This window comes from Rhinoraja longicauda, chromosome 1 (assembly GCF_053455715.1).
Source record: "Rhinoraja longicauda isolate Sanriku21f chromosome 1, sRhiLon1.1, whole genome shotgun sequence".
In the NCBI taxonomy this organism is placed as follows: Eukaryota; Metazoa; Chordata; class Chondrichthyes; order Rajiformes; family Arhynchobatidae; genus Rhinoraja; species Rhinoraja longicauda.
In genome coordinates, this window is record NC_135953.1 from 36,723,937 (window position 1) to 36,745,125 (window position 21,189).

Sequence of the window (21,189 nt, forward strand, 5' to 3'; positions counted from 1 at the left end):
GTGTGCTGCCACTATTCTTGCTCTGCTCATTTTTAGTTTAGTGTTTGCAGTGGTTATTTTTGATAATAATTATTACTTTTTTTGTTTCTTTTCTTTTCTTTCAGTCCTGTTAGCTTTCTTCGCTTCTTTAGATGTCACATTGAAACATTGATTCCCAACCCCTTTGTTTTAAGAAAAATACAAACGAGGTTTAACTGTATAATAACATTTGTGGTTAATTTCTTTGCACTGAAAATATTGTGATTTATTTATTTTTTTGGAGTAGGGGGCCTTTTTCATTTGAAGTGTCTCGGGCAAAAAAAAATAGTTGGATACTAGCAGTTATAACCCAAACTCTCACAAATGAGATAAAATGGCCAATAGTGCCTAGTAATTGCAGCAATTTCAGATTCATTTTCAGTATGTAAAAACAGTCAGAACAATAGTGCTTCTTTCGTGCAACTGAAAAAGGGTCCTTTGAAATTGTTTTTTATTTTTGCTGTTGTAATTGTTCGATTGCTGTGTACGGTTTGCTCTTTGTTTAACCAACAGTGTGGGAACCTGCCAGCATGGATTGATATTCTGCATGTCACTTCCACTAAAGTGGTTCATTGCAGTTCTAGTATCTATGGTATTAAAACTGTAAGCGGAATCTGCCTGCTAGCTGTAGACAGAACTGCTGTGAGATTTTTCTTTGGATTAATATTACCTCTAACATTTAATATAAAATTGCACTTTTTAAAAAGATGTTATTGAGTTTCTTTAAAGAGACAGTATCCCAATGACCAACGCAGGCTGAATGCTAAAAGTGTCTGGAATCAACTCTTTAAGCATATCTTTTCAAATACTGCAGCCTTCTCAAAATGTTTTGTGAGCTCCACTCTTCCATTATTTTAAAATGTAAGTTAAAAACAGAAAGTGCCAGAAATACTCAGCTGGTCGGGCAGCAGCTGTGGAGAGAACGGCAGAGTTATCATTTCAGGTTTTCATTTGATTAAGGGTCATTAACTTAAAATGGTAATGCCCTTGTCTCTGTCCACAGATACTGCCTGGCCTGTTGAATATTTTGAACATGTTTGGGTTTTATTTCAAATTGCCAGCATCCGCAAGTTTTTGCTTCTCATTTTTATTAAATGTATTATTAGCTTGGTGTCTCTTTCTGGGACTGATTCCTGATCTCTTGCGATCAATCTACAAGCACCTGCAACTAGTTATAATACATTTCCCTAAATTTGATTTGACGCTTTACCACCATATCGTACACTTAATATTGAAGCAATGCTCCAGATGTAGTTTATATGCATCCTAAACTTGACATCGAGCTTCTGACACTTAATTGTACCATTTCCATGACTTGAATCCCTCCTTTCAATCATTTGCAAAGTAAGGCCTCACTTCAAATTTCCGCATAAGGTTCTCCAGTCATAATCTCACAGATTTAATGGCATTCTCTACCACTTTATTCCCTTTAATGATTGCTATTTCATTATGGCTGTCAGTAGCAGTCTGAACAACACATGAAGTCCGATCAAGCAGACTGCCCTTAGTTGTAGCATACTATAATCTTTTAATCCTGCACATTCCTGACTGGTTATTTTAATACTTGCTGAAAGACTCCCACAGTGTCATTTTTTTCTCTCAAATGCATTAAATGCCACTGCTGAATTTGTATTACATAGTTAATTCCTAATTACAACACAGCAACAGCCAATGGGTCCATGCAGATGTTTATAGAGTCATGGAGTCATACAGTGTGAAAACAGGCCCTTCGGCCCAACTTGCCCACACTGACCAACAAGTCCCGTCTTCACTTGTCCCACTTGCCTGCCTTTGGCCCAGATCTCTCTAAACCTGTCCCATCCATGTACCTGTGTAAACGCTTCTTAAACTTTCTGATATTCCCTGCCTTAAATACCTCCTCCGGCAGCTCGTTCCATAGACCCACCACCATTTGTGTGAAAAAGTTTCCCCTCAGATTCCTATAAAATCTTTCCCCCTCACCTTAAACCTCTGGTTCTCGATTCCCGCACTTTAGGCAAGAGACCCTGTGCGTCCACCCGATCTATTCCTCTCATGATTTTATGCACTTCTATAAGATCTATAAGATGATGCTTTCCAAATCCATTTTTCATTTCAATCTTTTGATCCAACCGTTCCCATTATCCCCTTAAATTTACTTCTCATCGACTCCATGTTGTAATGCTCTAACTGCTGTTTGTTAAGGGAGTTTGACCTGAATTCACAATGGGATGTATTAGTAATAATTACATATTTGTGGCCCATTAGTGATGCTCTAATTATTTGAATACTTACTTTGCTCTGCAAAATATAATGTCACAAGATGAGCGATCTCAGGGGAGGAGTGTGCCTCCACTTCTGCCTGACCTTGGAACACAATTTGGACTTGCCTTGCGCAAATCCTCAGCAAAACACTCATTGACAGGCCATCCTCAATGCGATGTATTCACTAGAACAAGCCCCAGCCTATTTAAAGAAATGATCATCAATGAACATTGTTTAGCTGACTTTAAAAACTATCAAAGACAAGAATGTTTCTGGCATTCAAAATTAATCAGAAACATTCAAAGTCTTTTCAACATTTAAATTTTTTTTAAAAAGCAAAAGTTAAGAATATTTAAATATATTCAAACAAACTATTTCAAAACTTAACTAATGCTTACCCAAGTCCCTTATAGGCATTGCCTCCATTGCATCAATGGAGAAGAGCTATCTGCACTTGGCATAGGAGTATACATCTGGGTTCCTGCTGTATGTGGTAGTACTCAATGAGTAATCTTATTTTAGATCACATTTTCTTTTAGAGATACAGCGCGGAAACAGGCCCTTCGGCCCACCGAGTCCGCGCCGCCCAGCGATCCCTGCACATTAACACTATCCTACACACACTAGGGACATTTTTTATTTATTTTTAACATTTTCTTTACCCAGTCAATTAACCTACATAGCTGTATGTCTTTGGAGTTTGGGAAACAACCATAAACATCTGAAGAAGGGTCTCGACCCGAAACGTCACCCATTCCTTCTCTCCTGAGATGCTGCCTGACCTGCTGAGTTACTCCAGCATTTTGTGAATAAATACCTTCGATTTGTACCAGCATCTGCAGTTATTTTCTTATATAAACATCAACTTAAGCATTCCACAATAACACAGACCTAAATGTAGCATGCACTTGTTTTCGAGGGAGTCAGCAGTTACCACCATAACTCATGACCAGGATTTTTTTTCCCATTCAAACCAAATACTTATCGCACAAACACACAGGCAAATACTTAAATCATTTGATATTTTGAAAAGGCTGAAGAGTCACAAAAGAGAATGTTTAGCAGATGTCATCCCCAGATTTAAGATTGAAGGCAGCAAAGGCAGGATGCTGTTTCTTTACATTAGATTTCCATTAAAGTGTTATTGGTGTAAATGACCACATTCATACTCCACCTCTAATCTGTTGTATCTTGTTTTCATCTTTTAGGGCGGAAACTGGAGAGGACCGCATGTACAAAAAAATAATAAAAGTACTGTTAAATAGACCTTTGGACATATCAGCATACACCAATCAAGCTGAAGACTTCTTCAGACTTTTATCTTTGACTGCTCTGATTGTTTAGACTGTTAAGTCTCTTCAAAATGTATCACTTCTGCTGAAGGATGAGTTTTGAACGCCTGAAAGGAGAAAATATATTAAAAAAAAGATACTAGGAGCTTTTAGAGCAACACGTTGATAAGGAGTGCCTGTTGTCATCATGGATACAGTTGTCATGGTCATACATGGCAACAGTCACTATAAGTATCTGTCATTCCTTAGGTATTTTAGGGACCAAAGGACCAAACTTTTTATTGCAGACTTGTAGTCGTATGTAAATTATGGATTTCTTTCCTTCTCTCACTGTTCCTAAAACAGTCTGAAGAGTTTACCATGAACTGTAAAAAAGTAAACTAATAATAACAATAATAATACATACATAACTGCTTTTAAAGAAGCAAGATTGTAGTTCTTTGATACTTTGGGAAGCACTTTGGTATCATTAATTCAAGTAAGTAGTTTTCATATGGTTTTCTGTAACTTTCGTGAGGACTGAACATTTGAGATTGGCTAAACTGTGATCGGTGGGAAGCAAAAAAAAACTTACTGAGTGAGGATTATTTTGGAAATAGAATTATTGCTTGAAAATGGTTCATTGTGTTCTTACCTTCCCTTAAAAAAAGAAACTCAATAGGTGTACAGAGTAATAAAACTTTTAAATTACCAATATAAAAATATAAAAAAATTAGACATAAAAATGCAAAAAAATAGAGGTTAGCATTACTGCTAAGAAAAGAAATCATGTAGAATTGTAATTTTGTAGAATTTAGATGAGCATATGTTCATATACTGCCAATAGCTGTCTGATGCTGTTAAATGCTGACAGAAGATAAGCCACACTGGCAGCTCCTTGACTGCAATCATTCCAGCTACAATTATAAAAGTAAAAATATATTAAAAAAAAGACACAAAAACTGAAACTATTGTAAACATTGCAGCAAACCATGGATTTGAATATCCACCAAGTGTTAGTGAAGACCCGGAGTAGACTCCCATTCGTCTGGAAAACCTGCTTGACATCGCCAAGACCTGCTCTAAGCAAAACTCCTACCAACCTCCATTCATAACGATAGTACTCTCTCACACATTCAAAAACTAAGTAAGGAAACTTCAGGGCCCAGTGCAAAGTCCTGACTCCCAACAATCTAACACTGAATCGGTAACAAACAAAAAAGGAGAGAATCTCTGCTGTTTACAGGAGGTCAAAAAAAAAAACAGAGAATGTTTAAAAGGTTCTGGCTCTGTTTTATGTAAATAAATTTGCATATTTTGTAGGACTTTTACTGTACTGATTGAGAAAAAAGGAAACTATTTAATGAAAGCACGGTATTTATCTTTGGTAACTGACGTAATGGAGCAGTTGAAAAAAAGCACTGTGTTGAATGCTGTAAAATCTGGTGACAATTTATTTATGAATAATTTATTATGATATTTATTATTGTTTTAGGAAGATGCTACATTTTAAATTAATTTACAAGTGCCAGAATCATGGTTGGCAGCTGCATTGTTTTATTATGATCATTTTTATTTATTGCTTGTAGAATTTTTTTTAACATATTTTGATAACTTTTCCAATTTCCATTCATCTGCTTTTTCTATAATTTTAGCTTATATTATTTTTTTCTATACAAAGAAAGTACTGTATACCTAATCTAACGTGGCATACAGTTATAATAAGACTGCTCTCTTCACCCTCAGTTACCTAGAAACAATTGTAATCTTCATGTAAGTACTGAATGACGCTTTTCAGCTTAGCCCTAAATAAAGCACAGTTTAAGAAAAGGTATCTTGGTCTCTTTTGGGTCTGTTTGCACCAGCGCTGACTGCACATTCAGCCCATGTAGCTGCAAGCAGCTTCTCACATACAGCTTTGTTCATTTAAAACTGCCAAAGTGTCCAGAAGATAGCTCGCTCTTTAGAGATGGCACAAGCTGTTTAATGCTGTTGAAAGGTTTCCCTGATGCCCCCTGCACTAATAATGGGGAGCAGAAGGACATAATAGGAGCAGGAGTAGGTGACCTGGCCCCACAAGTCTGTCCCACCATCCAATATTATCATGGTTAATAGAAACATAGAAAATAGGTGCAGGAGTAGGCCATTCGGCCCTTCGAGCCTGCACCGCCATTCAATATGATCATGGCTGATCATCCAGCTCAGTAACCTGTACCTGCCTTCTCTCCATACCCCCTGATCCCTTGAGCCACAAGGGCCACATCTAACTCCCTCTTAAATATAGCCAATGAACTGGCCTCAACTACCTTCGGTGGCAGAGAATTCCATAGACTTGCCACTCTCTGTGTGAAGAAATGTTTTCTCATCTCGGTCCGAAAAGACTTCCCCCTTATCCTTAAGCTGTGACCCCTGGTTTTGGAATCTGCCCCAGGCCTCGTCTCCTCCGTGCCACTTCCCCATAGCCATCTATTCCCTGATCTTACAAAAGGTACAGAAGTTGGGATGTAATGTTGAAATTGTACAGGGCATTGGTGAGGCCGAATCTGGAGTATGGTGTGCAGTTCTGGTCGCCAAATTATAGGAAGGATGTCGACAAAATGGAGAGGGTACAGAGGAGATTTACTAGAATGTTGCCTGGGTTTCAGCACGTAGGCTACAGAGAGAGGTTGAACAGGTTGGGTCTTTATTCTTTGGAGCGTAGAAGGTTGAGGGGGGACTTGATAGAGGTTTTTAAAATTTTGAGAGGGACGGACAGAGTTGACGTGGGTAGGCTTTTCCCTTTGAGAGTGGGGAAGATTCCAACAAGGGGACATAGCTTCAGAATTGAGGGACAAAGGTTTAGGGGTAACATGAGGGGGAACTTCTTTACTCAGAGGGTTGTGGCTGTATGGAATGGGCTTCCGGTGGAAGTGGTGGAGGCTGGCTCGATTTTATTATTTAAGAGTAAATTGGATAGGTATATGGATAGGAGTGGATTGGAGGGTTATGGTCTGAGTGCAGGTAGATGAGACTAGGTCAGGGAGAATGGTCGGCGTGGACTGGTAGGGCCGGACAGGCCTGTTTCCATGCTGTAGTTGTTATATGTTATATGTTATATATGTTAAGATTAGCTGCTTACTCGGTAAATACCTCCAATGATGTAGTCACTCCAGTCCTCATGTTACAGTTGCACAAACATTGGTTAGACCGCACTTGGAATATTGCGTACAGTTCTGGTCGCCACGCAATATTCCAAGGATATGGTAGCAATAGAGAGAGTGTAGAAGCTAAACACCAGAATGTTGCTTGGAATGGAGGGTTGTGGTTATAAAGAGGTTAGATATAGAGTCATGGACTCATACAGCATGGAAATAGGCCTTTTGGCCCAACCTGCCCATGCCGACCAAGAGGCCGCATCTACACCAGTCCCATCTGCCTGCATTTGTCCCATATATCTCCAAACATTTCCTATCCACGTACCTATCCAGATATGTTGGGTTACCTCTCACTGGAACACAGGAGGCTGAGGAGGCTCTGGACCCTCTCCAAAGCCAGCACATCACTCCTCAGATATGGGGCCCAAAACTGCTCACAATACTCCAAATGCAGTATGATCAGTGCCTCATAAAGCCTTATAAAGACAGGCGAAGACAGAGGGATATGAGGAGAAGCTTATCACGCAGAGTAGAGATAATTTCTAATGACTGGTGGAGATAGAATCATAGACTTATCGAATTGTACACCACAGTAATGGCACCTCTTGTCACACCTTGTCCTTGATGTTTAAATATGCTAATCCCATTTATCTGCATTAGGCCCATATCCCTGTACAACATTCCTACGGCATCCTCGAGCAGCCGGAGGTTGTTGTGCATGTTGGCACAAACGATATAGGTCGGAAGAGGAAGGAGGTTCTGCAACAGGAGTTTATGGAATTGGGTAAAAGACTGATAGTGTTCTGATAGTACTACAGACCCCCAAATAGTCAACGGGAATTAGAAGAACAAATATGCCAGGAGATTGCAGACAGCTGCAAGTCAAATAAGGTTGATACTTATGGATAGGGACAGCGAGGGTCCACATGTTAAAATGCTCAACTGGGGTAAAGCCAACTTTAAGGGTATGAGAGAAGGTCTCGCTCAAGTTGACTGGAGCAGGTTATTTGAGGGGAAAGGAGCATCAGCTAAGTGGGATGTTTTTAAACGTGCGCTGACTAAAGCTCAGGATATGTACGTTCCCGTTAGAGTGAGGGGCAAAGCAGACAAACGATAGGAAGCTTGGCTGACAAGGGAAATTGAAGCATTGGTCAAAAACAAGGATGCATGGGACAGGTAAAGGCAGCTGGGATCAAGTGCATCCCTGGAGGAGTTTCGGGAACTAAGGAGTAAACTGAAAAAAGGAGATCAGAAGGGCAAAAAGGGGCTCGGAGAAAGCTCTGGCGGGTAGCATTAAGGACAGTCCCAAAAGATTTTATAAATACATAAAGGGGAAAAGGGTAACTAGAGAGAGAGTGGGACCTCTCAGAAATCAAAGCGGTCACCTCTGTGTGGAGCCACACGAGAAGGGCAAGGTCCTAAATGAGTAGTTCTCTGTATTTACTGAGGAGAAAGACAGTAGGACGGAGGAAATTGGAGCAGTCACTGGAAATGCCTTAAGAGCAGTCAGGGTTACTGTCGAAGAAGTACTGAAGGTACTGTCGTGTTTGAAGGTAGACAAATCTCCAGGGCCTGATCAGGTATATCCGAGGACATTGCGGGAAACTAGAGAGGAAATTGCAGGAGCCCTGGTTGAAATTTACGAGTCGTCCTTAAATACAGGAGAGGTGCCAGAAGACTGGAGGGTGGCAAATGTTGTGCCTCTTTCCAAGAGGGGATGCAGGGAAAATGCTGGGAACTATAAGCTGGTAAACATAACATCTGTAGTTGGAAAGTTATTAGAGAGTATTCAGAAGGATAGGTTATACAGGCATTTGGATGGGCTAGGGCTTATTAGGGTTAGTCAGCATGTTTTTGTACATGGGAGGTCGTGTCTCACAAATCTGATTGATTTTTTTGAAGACGTGACCAAAAAGGTCGATGAGGGCAGAACTGTAGATGTTGTGTTCATGGATTTCAGTGAGACATTCGACAAGGTTCCATATGGTAGGCTGCTCTGGAAGGTTAGATCGCATGGGATCCGAGAAGGGATAGCTGAATGGATAACAAATTGGCTCCATGGAAGGAAGCAGAGGGTGATGGTGGAAGGTTGCTTCTTGGACTGGAGGCCTGTGACTAGTGGTGTGCCTCAGGGTTCGGTGCTGGGCCCGTTACTGTTTGTCATCTACATCAAAGACTCAGATGAGAACATACAGGGCAAGATTAGCAAGTTTGCTGATGTTACCAAAGTGAGTGGTTTTGCAGATAGTGAAGATGGTTGTGAAAGATTGCAGCAGGATCTGAATCGATTGGCCAGTTGGGCTGAGGAATGGTTGATGGAATTTAATACAGAGAAGAGTGAGGTGTTGCACTTTGGGATGTCTAACAAGGGCAGGACCTGCACAGTAAATGGTAGGGCTCTGGGGAGTGTTGTAGAGCAGAGGGATTTAGGAGTGTAGGGGCATGGTTCCTTGAAGGTCGCGTAATATGTAGATAAGGTGGTCAAAAAGGCTTTTGGCACATTGGCCTTCATCAGTCAGAGTATTGACTAGAGAAATTGGGAGTTGCAGTTGTATAAGACGTTGGTGAGACCGCATTTAGAATATTGTGTTCAGTTCTGGGCATCATGTTATAGGAGAAATATTGTCAAGCCTGAAAGGGTTCAGAAAAGATTTACGAGGATGTTGCCAGGACTAGGGGGTGTGAGATATAGGGAAAGATTGTGTAGGCTAGGTCTCTATTCCATGGAGCGCAGGAGGATAAGGGCTGAGAGGTGTACAAAATCATGAGAGGAATAGATCAGGTAGATGCAGAGTCCCTTGCCCAGAGTAGGGGAATCGAGGACCAGAGGACATAGGCTCAAGGTGAAGGGGGAAAGATTCAATAGGAATCTGAGGGATAACGTTTTCACACAAAGTTTGGTGGGTGTATGGAACAAGCGGCTGGAGGAGATAGTTCAGGCTGGCACTATCCCAACATTTAAGAAGCAGTTGGACAAGTACGTGGATAGGACAGGTTTGGAGGGATGTGGACTAGGTGCAGCCAGGTGGGACTAGTGTAGCTGTGACATGTTGGCCAGTGTGGGCAAGTTGGACCGAAGGACTTGTTTCCACACTGTATCACTCTATGACTCTATGAGTCTGCTTCCTTCCATGAAGCCAATTTTCTATCCATTCAACTATCTCACCTTGGACTCCATACGATCTAACCTTCCAGAGCAGCCTATGATATGGAACCTTATCGAATGCTTTGCTGGTCCATATATACGATACGACACAATACGATAAAACTTTATTCATCCTCTGAGGGAAATTAGCATGCCGACAGTACACACAAGGTACACAAAAACTTGAAATTAAAAGTGAAAACAAAAAGAAAAAGACAAAGAGAAAAAGCCAAGCGACTGTTGTCTGGCTGCCGTGTGCACCGGACCGAACAAACAAACAAACAAACAAACAAACACAGACTTATCCCGTGGGCATGGGATTCTAAACTAGAGCCCCCCGCCCCCACTCCCTCACTCTTCTTCCCACCATTCCACAGTCCCCCCACACCGGGTCCCCATTGTCTTCCCCTCCCCCCCTTAAGCTCATCGACCGCTGTGGAATTCTCTGCCTCAGAGGGCAGTGGAGGCCAATTCTCTGAATACATTAAAGAGAGAGCTAGATAGAGCTCTTAAGGATAGCGGAGTCAGGGGGTATGGGGAGAAGGCAGGAACGGGGTACTGATTGAGAATGATCAGCCATGATCACATTGAATGGCAGTGCTGGCTCGAAGGGCCGAATGGCCTACTCCTGCACCTATTGTCTATTGTCTATTGTCTATTGATCGCGGGTCGACCGCGAGGCCCCACCGTCACCGAGGCTCCCGTTGCCAGTGAGGCTACCGCCACCATCGAGGCCCCACCACCGCGAGGCTCCCAGTGCCACCGAGGCACACCCGCTGCCAAGGCTGCCATTGCCGCCGACGCCTCTGCTGCCACCGAGGCTCCCATTGCTGCCGAGGCTTCCGTTCCTGCTGAGGTACCCGCTGCGGTCGCTGAGGCTCCCATCGTCGCGGCCACCTAGGCTCCTTCGGCCTTGGCAGGCCTTGCTGCCCGGCTTCACCCTCAGTCCCCTAGGATGCCTGCGGGGAGAATGAGGCCTACCAAGGCACATTCCGGTCAGAAGCGTGGATGTTTGGCGGGTAGATCAGGCCCGCGTGGCTCCCTGGGACACTCCCACCCTTCGCTCATCTCTCCGGGACACTCCCACCCTTCGCGCGTCTTCCCGGGACACTCCCACCCTTCGCGCGGCTCCATGATTGATGTAGGTCTGTGTGCAATAATCCTTCTTCATCACCCCGTCAGCCTCTGATGCCACTTTCAGGGAATTATATGTTAGGACACTCTGTTCTACAACACTCCCCAGGGCTCGAGCGTCCACTGTGAAAGTCCTACCCTGGTTTGACTTCCCAAAATACAACACCTTGCACTTATCTGAATTAAACTCCATTTACCATTCCTCGGCCCACCTGATCGAGATGCAGCTGTAATTCTTGATATCCAATTTCACTGTTAAGAATACTATCTACTTTAGTGTCACCTGCAACTTAATAACCATGCCTTGTACATCTCATTCAAATCATTGATGTACATGACAAACATCTCAGGGTACTGAAACAACTCCTGAAGTACACACGCCTCCAATCGAAGCAACCTTCCTCCATTACGCTCTGCTTCCTGCCAAGCCAATTATATATCCAATTAGCTAGCTCTCCCAGGATCTCATGTGGTCTCACCTTCTAGAGTAGCCTACCATTTGAAATCTTATCAAAGGCCTTTGTTGAAGTCTATATTGGCTAGGTCTACCATAATGCCTTCATCAATTTTTTTGATTGCTTCAAAAAAGTGGGGCATAGCTATCCTTAATCAGTCCTTGCCTTTTGAAATGCATGTCCCTTCCCTTCCAGTCATTTACCTACCACAGATGTTAGGCTTACTGGTGTACAGTTCCCAGGTTTTTCTACACAGCTTTTCTGGAATATTCCAGACATTTTTAGAACATAGAATACAGGGCAGTACAGCACAGGATCAGGCCCTTCGGCCACCTGCAGCAGCCCAGAGCAGCAGTGGAGGACATCAACAATATCACCAGGCCAGTCCGACCCCTGCAATTCCAACTCAGTGCTGCCACCACGACAACAGGATTTTAAGGCCAAGTTAAGACTCTAACATTTTTAACAACTTTGTCCTTGAAGGGTAAAAGATGGCGCCGAAAACGGAAAGATATTTGTGGACTGCCTCCATGTGATCTACTTTCCTTACATAACTCATACTGGTGTTGCAGACTGTAAGGAAGGTTGTCAAAGCATACAGTGGGATATAGATAAGCAACCATAATGGGTGGAGAAATGGCAGATGGAGTTTAATCCAATCAAGCGTGAGGTGTTGCACTTTGGGAGGTTGAATGTAAGGGGAAAGTGTAGAATTGATGGCCTCCCCTGGAAAGATTAGGAGGAAAAGTGGGCCCTTGAAGTCAAACCACAAATTAGCCATAATCCCCTTGGATGATGAGATTGGCTTGAGGGGACGAACCACTGGTTGCTGTGGGAATATGTCAAAATAAGTAGGCAAAAAGGAGAGGTGAAAAGTAAGTAGCAATGCTATAAATAGAATTACAATGCGGTATGCTGATAGGGAAAGCGGTTTAAAACATAAAACAGGAAATGTGTTGCATTTAAGATACTGGTGGTCTTATCGTGGTGCAAAGAAACAAATCAAAAGATTTACCATTATTATTGTGGTAGGTGCTGATCAAATACCAGATGGGTTACTGTATGCAATTCTGATCACAACATCGTTGAAATTATATTATTGGTCTCTCAAGAGAGAGCAAATGTGCTTAATCTAATTGTGAAAGAGGAGACTTCAAGGTGACTAAAGTAGAAGTTTTCAAAATTATGAAGAGATTTACAAGTATCAGCATCAGGGGTGTGATGGCCTGTAACTGGCCTGGGAACTCGACAATCATCTCATTAAAAATCACTGCCTTAAGACTTGGCACAGTGAATTGAAATGGCAATTACCATTTATTGTTGTTGTCATGCTCCGTTTCTGAAAGCTGCTTTGAGCAAGTGATTTATAATCCATTAACCATGAGTTCTGTTGAATAATGACATGGTTTCACTATCGCGGAAACATTAGCACAATCGCCAAATAAACTGTCTGACATAAAATGAAAAACATTTCATTTAGTGCGCACTTTGTTAATTTCAAGCCTTCTTATAAATCACATATACAAAAAAACAATAAAGTGTCACGTTGAAAAAGCTAATAAATTCACAGACAATCATATGTGCACAAATACAGAAGGAAAGAGAGTCTCGTTCATAGTGGATCTGATTTTGTGGTGCTTAACATCTGGGGAATGTTTATATTCTGTGTGCAAAGATTTGACAAAGGAGGCAGTAACAATGGTGTAACAATGGATCATGAACCCCCCCCCCCCCCTCAAAATCACCCTTGTAGTTCTACGCTTTTGCTCAATGAATATTCAATCCGCACTGACAAGAGATCCTTGGGCATACCATTATGCTCTCAATATCTCTGGAGCTGTTCCCGGGATGATTCTTCAGTTCAGCCACCTCCAGCTTCATAAATAACCTTGAAATGATTAAGTAAAGTGGGGGAAGACTTCAATTCATGGGATGTGGCCACTGCTGGCAAGAGTAGGAACTTACTGCCCATCCTTCAAAGTACTGTCAAGTATGGAGCTACGGGATTGTGATTCGGCAGTGATTAAGGAGTGGTCATGTATTTAAACTCAGGAAGGCTTTTCCCCTGGAGTGGAATTGCCGACGATGCTGTTCCTGGGAGGTATGGTTTGTGTTGTGCTTAGTTTAGTTTAGTTTTGTTTTAGTTTTAACTAGACCAAGTGGACCTGTTGCGCCCAAACCTCTCCTGCATTGGTGCAGCACCCCCTCCCTCCACCACCTCCTTCCCCTCCCCCCTTCCCCTCCCCCCCACTCCATCGCCCTCAACCCACTTATCCTCTCTTCTCCCCACATCCCTCCACCCCCCTTCCTCCCTCCTTCCCCCTCCCTCCCTAGGAGATAGATTTAAACATTAAAATGTGAATAACTTTAAAAATATAACACCGATTTCAATGAAACTGCTTCCATTAGCATCAAAGGGACGACGGTGAGTAAGGTGGGCCTAAAATTGTCACGCTATCGTGCACCGTTTTGGCTGTAGTTCAGGAACAAACTAACAAACAAACAAACGAGAGTTTTAGTATATATCATCATATCATATCATATATATACAGCCGGAAACAGGCCTTTTCGGCCCTCCAAGTCCGTGCCGCCCAGTGATCCCCGCACATTAACACTATCCTACACCCACTAGGGACAATTTTTAAAAAAAAACATTTACCCAGCCAATTAACCTACATACCTGTACGTCTTTGGAGTGTGGGAGGAAACCGAAGATCTCGGAGAAAACCCACGCAGGTCACGGGGAGAACGTACAAACTCCTTACAGTGCAGCACCTGTAGTCAGGATCGAACCTGAGTCTCCGGCGCTGCATTCGCTGTAAAGCAGCAACTCTACCGCTGCGCTACCGTGCTATAGATTTTAGTTTAGTTTAGTTTATTGGCACGTGCACCGCGGTACAGTGAAAATCTTTTGTCTCATGTTAACCAGTCAGCGGAAAGATTATACATGATTACAGTTGAGCAGTATACAGATACATAATGAAGGGAGTAATGTTTTGTGTGAGATAAACTCCAGTAAAGTCTGATTAAAGATAGTCCAAGGTAGATGGTAGGTCAGGACCGCTCTCTAGTTGCTGATAGGATGATTCCGGGGTTGCCTGAATACAGCTGGGAAGAAACTATCCCTGAATCTGGAGGTGTGCATTTTCAGACTTCTGAAGTGACAGAGTGAGGCTGGTCCTTGATTATGCTGGTGGCCCTGCCGAGGCAGCGTGAAGTGTAAATGGAGTCAATGGAAGAGAGGTTGGTTTGTGCGATGGTCTGGGCTGCATCTACAATTCTCTGCAATTTCATGCGATCTTGGATGGAGCTGCTCCCAAACCATGCTGTGATGCATCCCGATGAGAAGCTCTCTGTGGCACTTCTGTAGAAGTTGGTGAGAGTTGTTAGGGACATGCCAAACTTCCTAAGCCATCTAAGGAAGTAGAGGTGTTGGTGTGCTTTCCTGGCCATTGCTTCGATATGGCTGGTCCAGGCTAAATTGCTGGTGATATTTAATCCTCAGAACTCAAATCTCTACTTCGGCGCCATCAATGCAAACTGGGGTATGTGTACGGCTTCACTTCCTGAAGTCTTTTATTATCTCTGTTGCCTTTCTGACGTTGAGAGAAAGGTTGTTGTCTTGACACCAGGACACAATGTTCTCAATCTCCTTCCTGTACTTTGTCTTGTCATTATTTGATATCTGGCCCACTATGATGGTGTCACCCACAAATTTGTAGATTGAATTGGATTTGTACCTGGCTGCACAGTCGTGAATGTATAAGGATTAGAGAAGGGGGCTGAGAATGCATCCTTGCAGAGCACCAATGTTGAGGATTATCATAGAGGATGATTTGTCCCCTCTTCTCACTGATCTTCTAGAGACGTATTAAATCATAAAAGGACTAGACAAGCTAGATGCAGGAAAAATGTTCCCAATGTTGGGGGAGTCCAGAACCAGGGGACACAGTCTAAGAATAAAGAGGAGGCCATTTAAAACTGAGGTGAGAAGAAGCTTTTTACACCCAGAGAGTTGTGAATTTGTGGGATTCTTTGCCACAGAGGGCAGTGGAGGCAAATTCACTGGATGAATTTAAAAGAGAGTTAGATAGAGCTCTAGTGGCTAGTGGAATCAAGGGAAATGGGGAAAAGGCATGGACAGGTTACTGATTGTAGATGATCAGCCATGATCACAATGAATGGCGATGCTGTCTCGAAGGGCCAAATGGCCTCCTCCAGCACCTATTTTCTATGTTTCTATGTTTCTGTTTCTATGACTGTGGTCTGTCAATCAGGAAGTTGATGGTCCAGTTGCAGAGATGAGTGCTGATTCAAAGTTCCATACGTTTGGTGATGAGCATGGATGGGATAATGGTGTTAAAAGTCTATGAATAGAAGTCTGGCTTGGAAGGCACTGTGAAAGATGCCCCGCTGTTGCTCATCTTGTGGGCCTTACTCCACAGCAACAGAGCATTGTAGCTGGAGGAATGGAATATTTGAGGTAGTGGATAAGATGCCAATGAAGTGGCTATTCCAACACCATTTCCCAACCCAACGACTATCACTGAGTAGGACAAGAGCACGTCAGAATCCTCTACGCGGTGCATACAATCGTAACCAGAAAAATATGGCCTTTGTTCATCATCACTGGGTCCAGTCCCGTAATTCCACAATATCTCTGAAGAACAATCAATATTAGTATTTCTATACCCTTAGTACTTCATCTAGGATTGGTCTTATATATAGTAATCTTTTGCTGAACTGTATGCAAAAATTAAGTCACTGTACATAGAAACATAGAAAATAGGTGCAGGAGTAGGCCATTCGGCCCTTCGAGCCAGCACTGTTATTCAATATGATCCTGGCTGATCATCCAAAATCAGTAACCCATCCCTGCTTTCTCCTCATATCCCATATCCCTACATGTGATAGTAAAGAACCATTGAACCACTGAACCATTGATTGATCCATTGAACTCACCACCATTTTCCTAAGGATAATTAGAAATGCCTGGACGATCCCAATGTTTAAACCTGCACTATCCCAATGTTTAAGGAACAGTTGGACAGGTACATGGATAGGACAAGTTTGGAGGGATATGGACCAAACGCAGGCAAGTGGAACTAGTGTAGCTGGGACATATTGGCTGGTGTGGGCAAGTTGGGCTGAAGGGCTGTTTCCACGCTGTGTCACTCTATGTAGATCCAAAGCTGAAATGTGATAGGGAATATTACTGGGATGTTCGTGAAGATTTTGTGGTCCGGTTCAAGACAGGGGAGAGGGGGATTGGGGGGGGGAGGATGGTGGCTGGGGGTGCAAATATGGCAGAGGAAATCGTTCATTTCCTCCACAGCCTTACAATAATGAGGTCTTGTCCATGCCTGTTGCACAGTTGAGAACAGAGAGAAGGAAGCAGGAGGGAAATAGAGGGAGGAGGGGAGAAGGGAAGAAGGAGGGAGGTAGGGCAGAAGGGAGGCCAGTTTCCACACTGTATCACTCTATGATTCTAAGTGGATAATGGAACATCGAATATAGATTTCGTCTACCGCCATATCTTAGAACTTTGAACAGTACAGAACAAGAACAGGCCCTTCAGCCCACAATGTCAGTGACGAACATGGTGCCTAGACCAACTCTGATCAGCTTGCACATAACCTAGATGACTCCATTCCCTGCATATCCATACACCGATCCAAAAGTCTCTTAAATGCCCCTATCATATCTGCCTCAACCACCACCCAGAGCAGTGAGTTCCAGGTACTCACCACCGTCTGTGTAAAAAAACTTGCCCTATATTATTTTTGAGGACCGCAACCAAAAAGGTCAATGAGGGCAGAGCTGTAGATGTTGTGCACATAGATTTCAGTAAGGCATTCGACAAGGTTCCGCATGGCAGGCTGCTCTGGAAGGTTACATCAAATGGGATCCAAGAAGAGATGGCTGAATGGTTAGAAAATTGGCTTCATGGAAGGAAGCAGAGGGTGATGGTGGAAGGTTGCTTCTTGGACTGGAGGCCTGTGACTAGCAGTGTGCCTCAGGGTTCGGTGCTGGGTCAATTACTGTTTGTCATTGACATCAATGATTTGGATGAGAACATACATGGCAAGATTAGCAAGTTTTCAGATGATACAAAAGTGGGTGGTTTTCCAGATAGTGAAGATGGTTGTGAAAAATTATAGTGGGATCTTGATTGATTGGCCCGATGGGCTGAGGAATGGCTAATGGAATTTAATGCAGAGAAATGTGAGGTGTTGCAATTTGGGAAATCTAATATGGGCAGGACCTACATAGTGAATGGTAGGGCTTTGAGGAGTGGTGTAGAGCATTGGCCTTCAACAGTCAGTGTATTGAGTATAGAAGTTGGGAGGCCATGTTGCAGTTATATAAGACATTGGTGAGACCGCATTTAGAGTAATGCATTCAATTCTGGGCACCATGTTATAGGAAAGATGTTGTCAAGCTTGAAAGGATTCAGAAAAGATTCATGAGGATGTTGCCAGGACTAGAGGGTGTGAGCTATAGGGAGAGGTTGAGTAACATATAACATATAACAACTACAGCATGGAAACAGGCCTGTCCGGCCCTGCCAGTCCACGCCAACCATTCTCCCTGACCTAGTCTCATCTACCTGCACTCAGACCATAACCCTCCAATCCCCTCCTATCCATATACCTATCCAATTTACTCTTAAATAATAAAATCGAGCCAGCCTCCACCACTTCCAAGCATGAGGTGCAATAGTAATTTTACAAAGAAATAAATAAATAAATGGTATCAGGACCTGGTAACGGGAGGTAAAACAACAAAACAGACTTGGTTGGTAGTCCCCTTCCTGCGGAGTTTAATGTTATAATAGAGCAATTGTTTCTACCCCTTTTTTTTTTTTTTTTTTACTTTCTTACTTTACTTCCTTCTCTAACTTCTTTTCCAAGGGGCTTTCTTTTCCCAACACTCTCTTGCACTTCACGACTCTTGCGCACTTTCTTTCTTTACTTCTTTACTTCTATCTTTTTCTTAAAGCTCAAAAAAATGAAGCGGTATAAAAAATGTATTAAGATATATCTGTTGTATTATTGTAATTTACCGTACTTTTAATAAAAATATTTTTTTAAAAAAATAATAATAATAATAAAATCGAGCCAGCCTCCACCACTTCCACCGGAAGCCCATTCCAGACAGCCACAACCCTCTGAGTAAAGAAGTTCCCCCTCATGTTACCCCTAAACCTTTGTCCCTCAATTCTGAAGCTATGTCCCCTTGTTGGAATCTTCCCCACTCTCAAAGGGAAAAGCCTACCCACGTCAACTCTGTCCGTCCCTCTCAAAATTTTAAAAACCTCTATCAAGTCCCTCCTCAACCTTCTACGCTCCAAAGAATAAAGACCCAACCTGTTCAACCTCTCTCTGTAGCCTAAGTGCTGAAACCCAGGCAACATTCTAGTAAATCTCCTCTGTACCCTCTCCATTTTGTCGACATCCTTCCTATAATTTGGCGACCAGAACTGCACACCATACTCCAGATTCGGCCTCACCAATGCCCTGTACAATTTCAACATTACATCCCAACTTCTATACTCGATGCTCTGATTTATAAAGGCAAGCATACCAAACGCCTTCTTCACCACCCTATCCACATGAGATTCCACCTTCAGGGAACAATGCACAGTTATTCCCAGATCCCTCTGTTCCACTGCATTCCTCAATTCCCTACCATTTACCCTGTACGTCCTATTTTGATTTGTCCTGCCAAAATGCAGCACCTCACACTTATCAGCATTAAACTCCATCTGCCATCTTTCAGCCCACCCTTCCAAAAGGCCCAAGTCTCTCTGTAGACTTTGAAAATCTACCTCACTATCAACTACTCCACCTATCTTAGTATCATCTGCATATTTACTAATCCAATTTGCCACACCATCATCCAGATCATTAATGTAAATGACAAACAACAGTGGACCCAACACAGATCCTTGGGGCACTCCACTAGACACTGGCCTCCAACCTGACATACAATTGTCAACCGTTACCCTCTGGTATCTCCCATTCAGCCATTGTTGAATCCATCTTGCAACCTCACTATTAATACCCAACGATTTAACCTTCTTAATCAACCTTCCATGTGGAACCTTGTCAAATGCCTTACTGAAGTCCATATAGACAACATCCACAGCCTTGCCCTTATCAATTTCCCTGGTAACCTCTTCAAAAAATTCAAGAAGATTAGTCAAACATGACCTTCCAGGCACAAATCCATGTTGACTGTTTCTAATCAGGCCTTGATTATCCAAATAATTATATATATTGTCCCTAAGTATCTTTTCCATTAATTTTCCCACCACAGACGTCAAACTAATAGGTCTATAATTGCTAGGTTTACTTTTAGAACCTTTTTTAAACAAAGGCACAACATGCGCAATGCGCCAATCTTCCGGCACCATCCCTGTTTCTAATGACGTTTGAAATATTTCAGTCATAGCCCCTGCTATTTCTGCACTAACTTCCCTCAATGTCCTAGGGAATATCCTATCAGGACCTGGAGACTTATCCACTTTTATATTCTTCAAAAGTGTCCGTACCTCCTCTTCTTTAATCCTCCTAATTTCCATCACTACTCTACTTGTTTCGCTTACCTCACATAATTCAATATCCTTCTCCTCGGTAAATACCGAAGAAAAGAAATTGTTTAATATCTCCCCCATTTCTTCCGGCTCAGCACATAGCTGTCCACTCTGACTCTCTAATGGACCAATTTTATCCCTCACTATCCTTTTGCTATTGACATATCTGTAGAACCCCTTGGGGTTTACTTTTACATTACTTGCCAAAGCAGCCTCATATCTTTTTTTCGCTTTTCTAATTTCCTTTTTAAGATTCCTTTTACATTCTTTATATTCCTCAAGAACCTCATTTACTCCCTGCCGCTTATATTTATTGTATATCTCCCTCTTTTTCCGAACCAAGTGTCCAATTTCCCTGGAAAACCACGGCTCTTTCAAATTATTATTCTTTCCTTTCCACCGAACAGGGACATAAAGACTCTGTACTCTCAAAATTTCACCTTTAAATATCCTCCATTTCTCTATTATATCCTTTTCATAAAACAACAATTTCCATTTCACTCCTTTTAAATCCTTTCTCATCTCCTCAAAATTAGCCTTTCTCCAATCCAAAATCTCAACCCTTGGTCCAGATTTGACCTTCTCCATAATGATATTGAAACTAATGGCATTATGATCATTAGACCCAAAGTGCTCCTCAACACATACCTCCGTCACCTGACCCATCTCATTTCCTAACAGGAGGTCCAACACTGCCCCTTCTCTGGTAGGCACCTCTACGTATTGCTGCAAAAAACTATCCTGCACACATTTTACAAACTCCAAACCATCCAGCCCTTTAACAGAATGTGATTCCCAGTCTATATACGGAAAATTGAAATCACCCACAATCACCACTCTGTGCTTACTACTAATATCTGCTATCTCCTTACATATTTGCTCTTCCAATTCTCGTTCCCTATTTGGCGGTCTATAATACACCCCTATAAGAGTTGCTAAACCTTTCTCATTTCTGAGTTCCACCCAAACAGCCTCCTTAATCGAGCCTTCTAGTCTGTCCTGCCAAAGCACTGCTGTGATATCCTCCCTGACAAGCAATGCAACACCCCCACCTCTTGCCCCTCCGATTCTATCACATCTGAAACAATGAAATCCTGGAATATTTAATTGCCAATCGCAACCCTCCTGCAACCATGTTTCACTGATCGCCACAACATCATACTTCCAGATGTCAATCCAGGCTCTAAGC

At 42.6% G+C, this 21,189-nt stretch overlaps 1 protein-coding gene across 7 annotated transcripts in view; it reads left to right on the forward strand.

Moving 5' to 3' along the window:
- The window catches only part of celf4 (CUGBP, Elav-like family member 4), a 1,071,661-nt gene extending 1,066,294 nt beyond the window's left edge, over positions 1-5,367 (forward strand). For all 7 annotated transcript variants that reach the window (XM_078429907.1, XM_078429991.1, XM_078430145.1 and 4 more), the window contains one exon: positions 3,471-5,367. The gene's annotated coding sequence lies outside the window, so the exon portion shown is untranslated. The remainder of the gene's footprint in view (positions 1-3,470) is intronic.
- The last annotated feature ends 15,822 nt before the right edge of the window (positions 5,368-21,189 follow it).